General features: G+C 39.1%; 1 protein-coding gene across 5 annotated transcripts in view; it reads left to right on the top strand.

The window, feature by feature from the left end:
- Positions 1 to 219: 219 nt before the first annotated feature.
- The window catches only part of SLC8A1 (solute carrier family 8 member A1), a 445,025-nt gene continuing 432,544 nt past the window's right edge, over positions 220 to 12,700 (top strand). For 3 of the 5 annotated variants that reach the window (XM_040224697.1, XM_040224698.1, XM_040224694.1), the window contains exon 1: positions 220 to 367. The gene's annotated coding sequence lies outside the window, so the exon portion shown is untranslated. The remainder of the gene's footprint in view (positions 368 to 12,700) is intronic. The other 2 variants (XM_040224699.1, XM_040224700.1) reach the window with 2 other exon arrangements.

The following is a 12,700-nucleotide window of genomic DNA, read 5'->3' as shown; positions in this document are numbered from 1 at the left end:
GTAAAAATGCCAATCTGAATGTGTGTTTGTGAAAAGGCATAGTGGCAGGATGGCAGGGTGGGAAATGGGCCTGGCTGGAAGGATCTCTATATGTGTATTTTTATCATCCATGTGTTGGATGAAACGGAGAGCTGCCAGATAGCTTCTTTTCGACAGCTTGGAGTTACTGTTGGGAACAGATCCATGTATGGAAGCGAAAGCCGAAAGGCACAGATAAGCAGAGATCCAGCTATGCAAACCATGTTTAGAGACACTTAAACGACAAGCATCCCAGGTTCTTTCTTTCTGGTAAATTTGGAGAAGCCATCACCCCGGGTCTTTTTTCACATCCAGCCCATGCGGACTGATCGGCCAGGCTCAACCAGAGGTAGGTGCAGGGCTTTTGTGATGAAACGTTTCTAAAGGGTCATTTGTGAATATTCCCTCCCAAGCTCTTGAGGTCCCTTAAATGAAGCTGCCAAATAATATTTTGAAAAAAAGAAAGATTTGGTTTGGGGCTGGTGACTAAGAGGTATTTAACAGCTCTGCCTTCACAAGACAGGGCAGCTTGGTTACAGAGGGAAAGTGGCAGCAAAGAACTGCTCCCAAATAGAATTATTTTCTCTGGGGTCACTTACTGTTTAGATTTCTGTGGATACGAATCTCCCTCAATATTGCCAGCACCTTGGAAACGGGCCCCAGCTTCCCGTGGGTTCCAATACTGTGTATTTTAGGGGAGGGAGGTAAGCTTTACCCTCTTCTTTGCTTGCTCGTCAGAATCCAGCATAAACTCACATGTGTGGCTAGTTCTTCCTTAGACCTAGGAAGAGCTGCTTGTAAACGACATTATTATTTTTGGCAGCTGAAGTCATTTTTGCAGTGTTTCTCAGTAGATGGGAGGTTGATTACATCCCGTTCAGAGATTCTTGGGTTGTTTTCACAAACATGGGGTCTTGCGCAAGTTGAAATTGCTGCAACCAGCTGTAAGCACTAGACTCTTCTCAGTACCTTCAACGTTTCTCTCTTTGTTGATAATGACTGAAAACTAAGGAGCTTGAGGGCAAAGCTATGTGATGATAATTTTGCCATCAGTGATGTTCAGGGGATGATAGATTGTGGCAGAATCACAAAAGCGAGATGTCTTGGGGTCCAAAGTAAAAGCAAGATTATGAAGACAAGAACAGTGTCAGAATCCCTATGACTTTAGTTTCCAGGATGCTGGTTAAACGAGCCAAGGCTTATCAGATGCATGTTGAAATGCTACTCCAGCTAATTACCAAATGGTAATCATTAGATCATTAAACATTTCTTTTAAAATTGTCAGCAAAATCTATGAACTTCTGCAAAACACAAAAGTGGGGGGGGGCGGAGTTGCAGCTCATAACTATAAAGTGTCTGTGTGTTTTCAAGATTGAATTAAAAGCATTTTTACACAAGATAATGGAATTTAAATTCAAAATTTCCCTCATTGAGAATATTGTGTCTCTGTTTCACAGAAGATTTGAACCAACTCTTCATTTAAGTATTTTTTTAATCTTAAGATAGAATATGAGAAGGAAAAAAAAAGAAAAATTGAGTGTGATTTTTCCTTCTCTGATGACATATATGATATGGAAAATGATTAATAAACAAGTGTTAAGAAAATAATAAAAACAGCTTGTAATACTGACCAAGGAGATGGTCTTTGGATAAATTACATATCTGGGAAAAGGGTATAGGCAAAGCGACTTAAATTGTGTGGTGGATTTCTTCAAGTTGTTGGTGTTTTCTAAGACCAAAAAATGTGGCAGGGAAAGAAAAAACAAGGTTTTATTTCAATAAGAACACATTATCATTACTAAAATAATTATCATTCTAAATTTTCATCAAATTTAGATGTCTAGTCTATTTAAACTGACAGCATGTTATATTAACAACACTTTCAAACTAACCCTTTCTACGTCTCTAAAAAAGCTATTTTACTTTATCTAAAAATACTAATATTCTGTATCTGCAGGCAAGAGAGAGACGGAAAGAGAATATACTATGCCTTCTCTTTTTAAAATAACAGAGCTAACTAAACTGTCATAACTTCAGCTAAAGTGGAACAGGCCTTCAAAAGGATGGAGTTAAAATAATTAAACACTTCATACCAGCCGGCTTTCTGAAAGAAATAGCACAGCAAGAGTTTTGGCAATTTTCAATATATAGAAGGTTAATCTAAATTATGTCACTAGTGTTTGTGATCGGATGCAATGCTTATATGACATCTACTGTTTCTCATTTGCTTATTGCCAAGTGCATTTCAAGTGTGTACCCCTCGTGAGAAATGTCTGTTCCTATTTTTCTTTAGTAAACACCTTTATGAAGTAATAAAGAATTACTTACTGCTATTTTATATATATAGTATGCCATCTATGAAAAAAAATTGACTATAAACTACTTGCCCTTTTGACTTATGACTTCTTACGCATTTGGTGATGACTGTACCTGTTAGAAAATCTTGAGCTCATATTTTGAGAAGAGAATTGGAATTATTGATGGTCTTATGTGAAAAAAATATGACTTGAATGCTCTATGCTATAGTTAGCTGAGGTAGAAGCAAATTCACAGAGGCCAAGAATGATAGAAAAGTTGAATTTTGTCCTGAAAGCATAGAGCACAGATTTGAGGTGTCTGTCTGTGAAGGGCCAGACCGGATAGCTCCTGAGCCTGGCTGCTACAAAGAGAGCAGGAGGAACAGATGTTTTTAGGGGCTTTGATGTGAACAATATCCCTTAAAATGTTTGGGGAGAATTTGTATGAAAGTAAGAGTAGAGATTTGCTTTTGCAGAGGCATGGAAAATGGTGACCCAGAGGAAAAGGCATTAAGTTTCAAGGAAACGAAAATGATTACTTTAAGGAAAAGAAAATCTATTGGGAACTTCAAATAAAATAAAAATTTCTCTAATGATTAAACCTGGACATTCCATGGCAGATAATTATTAAAGTATCTTTAAGATATAAAAAGCATCAATTCAAAAGTATCAATTCTTTGGCACTCAGCCTTCTTTATGGTCCAACTATCACATCCATACATGACTACTGGAAAAACCATAGCTTTGACTATACGGACCTTTGTCAGCAAAGTGATGTCTTTGCTGTTTAATACACTGTCTTGGTTTTTCATAGCATTTTGTTCCAAGGAGCAAGCACCTTTTAATTTCATGGCTGCTTTTGAACTGTGGTGTTGGAGAAGACTCTTGAGAGTCCCTTGGACAGTAAGGAGATCAAACCAGTCATTCTTAAAGGAAATCAACCCTGAATATTCATTGGAAGGACTGATGCTGAAGTTCCAATGTTTTGGCCACCTGATGTGAAGAGCCAACTCACAGGAAAAGACCCTGATGCTGGGAAAGACTGAGGGCAGGAAGAGAAGGGGACGACTGAGGATGAGATGGTTGAAAGGCATCACTGACTCAATGGACATGAGCTTGAGCAAACTCCAGGAGATAGTGAAGGACAGAGGAGCCCAGCATGCTGCAGTTCACGGGGTCACAAAGAGTCGGACACTACTTAGCAACTGAACAACAACAACAAAGAAATGAAAAGGGACAAGTTACCATGGCACTTAGTCTGCTGAGGAAAAAATGGCCTTTTCCATTCCCCTGACACCTTCCCATGAAATGAGCCATGGTTCTCAACTCATGAAAATCACTGGTGGGGAGTAGAGGAGGAGATGTCCACCGTACCCTTGATGAACTAAATATTCTCATGGGAGTCCAGGCAAAGGTAGCTTGTTCTTTTAATCTATCCCAGGAAATTCTAATGTGCAACTAACACTGAGAACCAGTTTCTTTGTGCAATAAAAAAAAGTGGTCATCAGTCTAGTTTATTTTGTTGGGGGGAGTTAAGAGAACAGCTGAAGATAAAAAACATGCTGTTTCCCAGAAAGGCGATTTCTTGGAAGTTTGATTGAAGTAATATTTTCTGACAGAAAGTACCTATTGAAAGGTTCCAACATACTTAAAAAGCTTTCACTAGATATTCAGTTCAGTTCATTTCAGTCGCTCAGTCATGTCCAACTCTTTGCGACCCCATGAATCGCAGCACACTAGGCCTCCCTGTCCATCACCAACTCCCGGAGTTCACTCAGACTCATGTCCATCAAGTCAGTGATGTCATCCAGCCATCTCATCCTCAGTCGTCCCCTTCTCCTCCTGCCCCCAATCCCTCCCAGCATCAGGGTCTTCTCCAATGAGTCAACTCTTCACATGAGGTGGCCAAAGTACTGGAGTTTCAGCTTTAGCATCATTCCTTCCAAAGAACACCCAGGACTGATCTCCTTTAGGATGGACTGATTGGATCTCCTTGCAGTCCAAGGGACTCTCAAGAGTCTTCTCCAACACCACAGTTCAAAAGCATCAATTCTTCGGCGCTCAGCCTTCTTCACAGTCCAACTCTCACATCCATACATGACCACAGGAAAAACCATAGCCTTGACTAGATGGACCTTAGTTGGCAAAGTAATGTCTCTGCTTTTGAATATACTATCTAGGTTGGTCATAACTTTTCTTCCAAGGAGTAAGCGTCTTTTAACTTCATGGCTGCAATCACCATCTGCACTGATTTTGGAGCCCCAAAAGATAAAGTCTGACACTATTTCCACTGTTTCCCCATCTATTTCCCATGAAGTGATGGGACCAGATGCCATGATCTGCTGTACCCATATAGATAAAATATTATGAAATAAAAATTCTTTTTTTTTTTTTGGTTAAAAGCCTGAGTTCAAGATTCAGACAAATCAATAAAATCCCAACTATGCTTCTTATTGTCATTCTGGGCAAGACCTAATAACTGTCTTGAGGTGTGTTGAACTCTACTGTTTTCCAAACCCACTTCTAAGGAAGTCATGTATATTAATTTATAAATTCTAAAAATTACCCTACAAGATTGGCAGTCATTTTGCTAAAGAAGAGTGAAGTTAAGTCACATGCCCAAGTCACACAGCAAGTAAACAGAAAAGGAAGAATTTGAAGCCTATTCTTAGGCTCTGTATTTTGCAGTCCCACAACTGTTTCTAGGCCTTTAAAGGATAGAAACAAATATACTAATGCCTAAAAAAATTAATGTATGAAAAATATACAGTATAGTGTCTGACAAGAAGTGAGAGCAAGCCACATTATTCTTCTTAGATTCAGTTCAGTCACTCAGTCGTGTCCTATTCTACTACCCCTTGGACGCCTGGACGCCAGGCTTCTCAGTCCATCACCAACTCCCAGAGCTTACTCAAACTCATGTCCATCGAGTCAGCGATGCCATCAAACCATCACATCCTCTGTCATCTCCTTCTCCTCCCACCTTCAATCTTTCCCAGCATCAGGGTCTTTTCCAATGAGTCAACTCTTCACATCAGGTGGCCACAGTATTGGAGCTTCAGGTTCAATATCAGTCCTTCCAATGAATATTCAGGACTGATTTCCTTTATTTTTTTAATTAATTAATTTATTTTTTATTTTACTTTACAATTCTGTATTGGTTTTGCCATACATTGACATGAATCCACCACGGGTGTACATAGATTGACTGGTTTGATTTCCTTGTTGTCCAAGGGACTTTCAAGAGTCTTCTCCAACACCACAGTTCAAAAGCATCAATTATTCGGCACTCAGCTTTCTTTTTAGTCCAACTCTCACATCTATACATGACTACTGGAAAAAACATGGCTTTGACAAGATGGATCTTTGTTGGCAAAGTAATATCTCTGCTTTTTAATATGCTGTCTAAGTTAGTCGTAGCTTTTCTTCCAAGGAGCAAGCATCTTTTAATTTCACGGCTGCAGTCACCATCTGCAGTGATTTTGGAGCCAAAGAAAACAGTCTCTCACTTTTTCCATTGTTTCCCCATCTATTTGTGATGAAGTGATGGGGCTCGATGCCATGATCTTAGTTTTTTGAATGTTGAGTTTTAAGCCAACTTTTTCACTCTCCTCTTCCACTTTCATCAAGAGGCTCTTTAGTTCTTCTTCACTTTCTGCCGAAAGCGTGGTGTCATCTGTATATCTGAGGTTATTGATATTTCTCCTGGCAATCTTGATTCCAGCTGGTGCTTCATCCAGCCTGGCATTTCACATGATATACTCTACATATAAGTTAAATAAGCAGGGTGATAATATATAGCCTTGACGTACTCCTCTCCCGATTTGGAACCAGGCTGTTGTGTGTCCAGTTCTAACTGTTGCTTCTTGACCTGCATACAGATTTCTCAGGAAGCAGGTCAGGTGGTCTGATATTCTCTTATCCTTTAGAATTTTTCACAGTTTGTTGTGATCCACACAGTCAAAGGCTTTGGTGTAGTCAATAAAGCAAAAGTAGATGTTTTTCTGGAACTCTCTTGCTTTTTTGAGAGCAACAACATTTCAAACAGAGGTTGGCAATTTGATCTCTGCTTCCTCTGCCGTTTCTAAATCCAGCCTGAACATCTGGCTGTTCACGGTTCATGTACTGTTGAAGCCTGGCTTGGCGAATTTTGAGCATTATTTTGCTAGCATGTGAGATGAGTGCAATTGTGCCGCAGTTTGGCATTGCCTTTCTTTGTCACTGCCTTTCTTTGGGATTGGAATGAAAACTGACCTTTTCCAGTCCTGTGGCCACCTCTGTGTTTTCCAAATTTGCTGGCTTATTGAGTACAGCACTTTAACAGCGTCATCTTTTAGGATTTGAAATCGTTCATCTGGAATTCCATCACCTCCAGTAGCTTTGTTCATAGTGATGCTTCCTAAGGCCCGCTTGACTTCACATTCCAGGATATGTGGCTTATTGTCCACTTCATGTGATTAATGAGGAATCTAAGCATTTGAAACAATGTTTCTGAATACCAACTATATAAGAAATAGTTTGATTGTCCTTTATAAACTAACATTTTAAAATTGTTGGCTAGACACTTGTCTGGAAACAGAGGTTAAATGATTATTTTGTGACTGTATTCCATTCTCTTTACATAATCCTCTCTCTCTTTCATAATACCTACTTTTTCAATAAATGTGTCAAAACTTGTATATCCTCCCCCCCCCAGTCTTCACTGTTATACAGCTGAAATGATTTGCATAAAAATCATAAAGTGAATTAAAAATTATTTAAATGAAAGTTAGTATTGTATTCTGGGTCCCATCTCACAGACATATTAAATCACATTTAAATTTCAATTCAAAATTTTAAATGAAGAACAAGAGATCTACTCAGCATTCAACTTACATTTTAGATAATGCTTATGAGCATCAGACCTTCAGGAATTCAATATACAATTTTTACCAATATTGTAGAGTGGTATATTCATTTATGAAAATTATAATTAAAATGTATTTTAACTGTGGTAATACAACTTGTACAGAAGTTAGTAGCTTATTTTTTGCAAAGAAAATGGAATGAAAGATTACCTTTTTTCCCTCTACTTTTTATCAGACATGTGAAAAGGATTAGAGTTCAAACCCACCTTCTCTCACTCTATGTTTATGCTATTATACATTCAAGAACATTTATTATACTGTTTCCCCAGAGATAATTTTGCTGCTATTAACTTGAATATTGTTTTGCCTCAAGAAGATAAATATCTATTGTGATTCATGTAGGGGATAGGGAAAACAAAAAGATGAGTGATTTAAACAACAAAAAAAATGAGGCTACTGTAGTTCTCATAAGTCTATAGTCCCTCATAACTTACAATTCTTAAATTATCACCAATCAACAATGCTACCAACAAACAGCCATAATAAATAGTTAACTTAAAGCACATAATTTCTTGAGCAACATAAAATGTTGTAAAACTAAAACAAAAGCACAGCATGCTAAAAATCAGACACCCCAAATTTCATTATAAAGAAACACAATTGAAGTAACACTTATTTAGCTTTTGTTCAATATGTGTTTACCAAAGCCATAGTTTATGATCTTTAGGGTAACACAGACTAAATAACTAGTGGAGAAAATATATGTCCCAAAGCTCTTTTTCTCCCTCAATAATCCATTTGGGTTAAGCTAAAACAAAATGTGCCCAATTTACTGGATCATTTTATGTTTTTCAAAGGGGTATCTAATAAATATTCACTGAATAGTTTGAGAACTAGCTCTACAGAAGTTCACTAAGCTTGTGATTTTCCAAACTACATCTTCCAAAATATGATCAGAGAAGGAATTATTCTTCAGCATCTTTGGTGCAATAAGAGGTCTTGTTATCTAAAACCAGCACCTATGAAATATTGTATAAAATGAATCACCATCTCAGATGTTGAAGACAGACTAACATGCCACTAGCTCTGAGAACTCTTGCAGATAGATAATCTGGGTATGACCTTGTTGTTAAGCTAAATGATGGTTTAGAATCCAGATAAGGTGTAGCCCATCCCTGACCTCGCAGCATCCATGGCAGGCATCAGTCATGCCGTCACTGACTGAGCCTAGGTTGGTCTCAAAGTCATTCTCACTCAGATTATTGCACACAGCCATGGCTAATTGGCCAGAGTTAATACATGGGATGAAATGTAGCTGTTATCCAATCATGGAACCATCTCCTGGAAATAGTTAACCCTGAAAGAATTGATTAAATCCAGGCATCTAGTTTTAACACAAAGGACAAGCTATTTAACAGCCTCTATGTGGAATAGTAGAAGAATGCCTAGCTTGTGTGTGTGTGCGCTCAGTGGCTTCAGTCATGTCTGACTCTTTGTGACCCCATGGTAGCCCATCAGACTTCTCTGTCCAGGGGATTCTCCAGGCAAGAATACCGGAGTGGGTTGCCATGCCCTCCTCCAAGGGGTCTTTCTGACCCAAGGCTCAAACCCTCGTCTCCTGTGTCTCCTGCATTGTATGCAGATTCTTTACCGCTGAGCCACCAGGAAGCCCTGTATGCTTAGCTTATGGAATTACCAGTTCAAGTTCCAACTTTAACAACTTCATCCATATATGTGCATAGTTATTCTAAAAGTACAGGAAAGTCTTTTGAATATTGTTTTTGTTGTTTGGGGAGGTGATAAAGATACAAATCACCTAAGGGGCTTCCCAAGTGGCACTAGTGGTAAAGAACCCCTCTGTCAATGCAGGAGCTGTGAGAGACACATGTTCAATCCCTGAGTCAGGAAGATCCTCTAGAGAAGGGCATGGCAACCCACTCCAATACTTTCGCCTGGAGTATCCCATGGACAGAGGAGCCTGGCAGGCTATGGTCCGGTCCAAAGGGTCACACAGAGTCAGACACAACTGAAGAGACTTAGCACACAACATTTTACACCAGTGAAATTATGTGACTCTGTCGTTATACTAAACCTGTTGGGCTCCTGGAGCTACATTAAATACCAGGAGACACAATGCTGAAGAACTTGGTCTTGTGGGGCAAAGAATCACAGAAACAGGCTGTGACAAGGCAGTTTCAGAAGAACTATAGGAAAGGGTTAATAGCACAGGCCAGTGGAGATTCAGGAAGGTGGCAGCATTTGTAAAAATCTAGAAGGAAGAGAAAAATCTGCCACATTAGGGATAGGAAATGACAAATACTTCAGCATGGCAAGAGGTGGTTTTTGGTTGTTTTGGTTTTAACTCTTTATGGAAGTATAATATTCCCACAGAAACATGTGGCAATGCATTTTCATAAACAGAATCCACTCATGTGTCCATGTACGCAGCACCTAGATCAAGACACAGAATCAGTATTAGCACCTCAGAAGGTCCCCTCGTAACATTTTTCAGACTGATCTCTAAGCAGTGTTTTGCTATTGCTAAGATTTGAGGTGTGGACTAGCCAGACATGAGGTTGAAGAGGCAATGGCAGAAAAAAAAAAAGTCTCTTTTATCTTCTAAAGAAGGTGGAACTTTGCTCTGAAGGCAGTGGGAGTGGGAGAGCGCTGGGGGCACAGAAAGGTTCTAGCCAAGATTGTAACCAGAAGTGTGACACCTCTTAATTTCGTATCTCCACTACCATTTTCTGACACAAAATAAATAATTCATTTTGAATGAATTAATTTAGTCTGGTGAATAATTGAGTGGATAAATGAATGTTTTTCTTCTTATTATTTTTGGGGTGGGGGGCTGTGTTGGGTCTTCGTTGATGCACAGGCTTTGTTTAGTTGCGGTGAGCAGGGGCTACTCATTGTTGCGGTGTGCAGGCTTCCCGTTGCAGTGGCTTCTCTTTTGCAGAGCGTGGGCTCTAGGGCAAGTGGCCTCAGGAGCTGAGATGAGTGGGCTCAGTGCTTGTGGTTCCTGGGCTCTAAGGCACAGGCTCAAATGTTGTGGTGCATGCATTTAGTTGCTGCACAGCGTCTGGGATCTTCCCGGATCAGGGGTAGAACCCATGTCTCCTGCATTGACAGGTGGATTCATTACCACTGAGCCACCAGCGAAGCTCCTGAATAGTCTTTATTTACTCTAAGTAACGTATTTATTATTGAAAGATATGTAAAAGCATACACATATTCTAACAAGTCACACGTGTGCTAAAGGGATACCAAAAAAGAATTTTGAAATGATTACTTCATTCTTCTTATAAGAACCAATGAGATAAAGCATGTAATATGTTTGGTTCCTAGCACATAATAATTGCTCAATAAATGGTAGCCATTATTGTTATTCATTTAGTAAGCATTTACTGAGCATTTTTCTTTTCAAATACTGTGTTTTGTAGGTAAAATGATGGCTAAGACATAGTCCTTTTTCTCAAATAATGTATTCATAAAGGTCCAGGATATAAAGATGAAGAAAAGAAAATTTCCAGACAGGCACGGGTGCTCAGGTTCCCGCAGGTGAGGGACAGACTCCTTTCTCCGGAAAAATGCAGTGGCACTCCCTCCACCAGGAGAGGCCTTGGCGGGATGCTGGAGAGCTCAGTCTGCCCGGTCTGGTCTCTGGGGCCAGGGCTGGGTTTCCCTCATGTATGGCAAGAACCCTACGCATGCTGTGCTTTTCTCCTTGGCACACAGTTCACAGCTCTTTGGCCAATAGCAGCTGTGGAAATTTACACTCCTGGTGTGCTGGAGGCTGTCAATGGGACAGATGTTCGGCTAAACCGCACTTTCTCCTGCTTTGCCCCTGTGGGTGATGCTCTCGCGGTGACCTGAAATTCCTGACCTTGATATGGAGGCCCTAAACAGTTTGCTTTCTACCACCATGTGGAACCCTTCAAACCCATGAGTGGGCGTTTCAAGGACTGAGTGGTCTGGATGGGAACCCAGAATGGTATGATGTCTCCATCCTCCTCCGGAAGCTGCGGTTTGATGACAATCGGACACACAGCTGTCAGGTGAAGAACCCACCTGATGTTGACGGGCTGATCAGGGAGATCCAGCTCAGCACCGTGCAGACGGAAAAGAAGAAAAGCTCAACCAGGGGCAAAAAGAAGGCTTCTGTTTCTTTAGAATACACAGACTAACATTCTTACATGGAAGCTGAAGATTTCCCAGAACAAGAACCCTAAGATAAGCTAAAGTCAATGAAAGCTTTTCTTTGGCTTTTTCAGTTGTGATCTGTCTTCCAACCAGCGCTGCAGTATATAACCACCTAGATGAGCAATGTTCTTCTGGAGCCAGCATAAGGCTCTTCTTGAGCACATACCACCAGACTCACAAACAGCTCTGCTACTAAGGTTTTATTTAATTTTAGAATGCAAATATTTTTCAAATGCTCACTAGCTTTTGTATACTAAGAAGCTATACTTTTGCCCTTAAACACTCCTTGTGGATTATGACTTATATACTCATATATTGGCCTCAAATGAGATAAAAACCAAATTGTCTGTCATGTTTCCTTTGATATATTAATTTCTTTAGTGCAGCTTTCTAGCTACTAATGTTGATATGTTTACTCTTCTCACAGTCTCAATTAAAGGGTGAACTAATTCTCTCAACAGTTTTGATTAATTAACAGAAAATCCTACATTCAAACTTAAATAACAGTTTGATTTTTATGGCTCTCCTTAAGTATGAGACACATCTTATTTTATTGAGTTTCTTTCAATACTATGGATGAAAGGTCTTTGTTTTTGTTTTTGGTCGGTTGATCCAAGGTTTACGGTAGCACAAGCCAAAACCACAGAGTAACTAAGGAAGGTGACATAAATGCTAATAGATAGACAAATGCCACCTCCAGATGAAATTCTTGTCACCTTTTTTCTGTGCTCTGACGAGCAATCAACAGTTCTGATTTTTCACGAGCAGTGAATGACTGTTTAGCTTATATATTCCCTACTTCAAATTCAATTATTTATAGCAACAGAGGAAAATCTATGTTCATTTGTAGACTGGAATCATTATGCAGTTAAATGTAAGGATTCTGAAGTAATACATTACAATTTTAAATTTAGGGCTAGTGAAAATAAATCAACCCTAACTTATGATAATTTTCTCTAGTGTCATATAAAGCTCTCAGAACTGAAGTGATGGTTTAAATTTTTTATTTCTTTTATTTATTTTTTGTTTTAATATAGCTTGATACTTTCGGTTTTCACCAATTAGGCTGAAGATGTTATTTCTTTTAACAAACTGGATTTTCAAAATAGTTTATTGCATTTGAAGATGATGAACTTTGATATTTTTTCCCCAATACTAAAAAAAAAAAAAAAAAGCCCACCCTGGTATAATTTATATATGAATTTGAAATGCTTTCCATACCTGTCTCATTTTGCCTTTTATGCTGTCTGAAAAAGAACTTTCAGTACCCAGTTTTGAAACTAAAAATCAGATTTAAAATCCATATTACCTTTCATTCACATTTTCTATTTTTTT

The sequence above is a fragment of the Oryx dammah genome, unplaced genomic scaffold, assembly GCF_014754425.2.
Source record: "Oryx dammah isolate SB20612 unplaced genomic scaffold, SCBI_Odam_1.1 HiC_scaffold_25, whole genome shotgun sequence".
In the NCBI taxonomy this organism is placed as follows: Eukaryota; Metazoa; Chordata; class Mammalia; order Artiodactyla; family Bovidae; genus Oryx; species Oryx dammah.
Note: the sequence above shows the minus strand (reverse complement) of the source record. Positions and strands in the feature narration are given on the sequence as shown.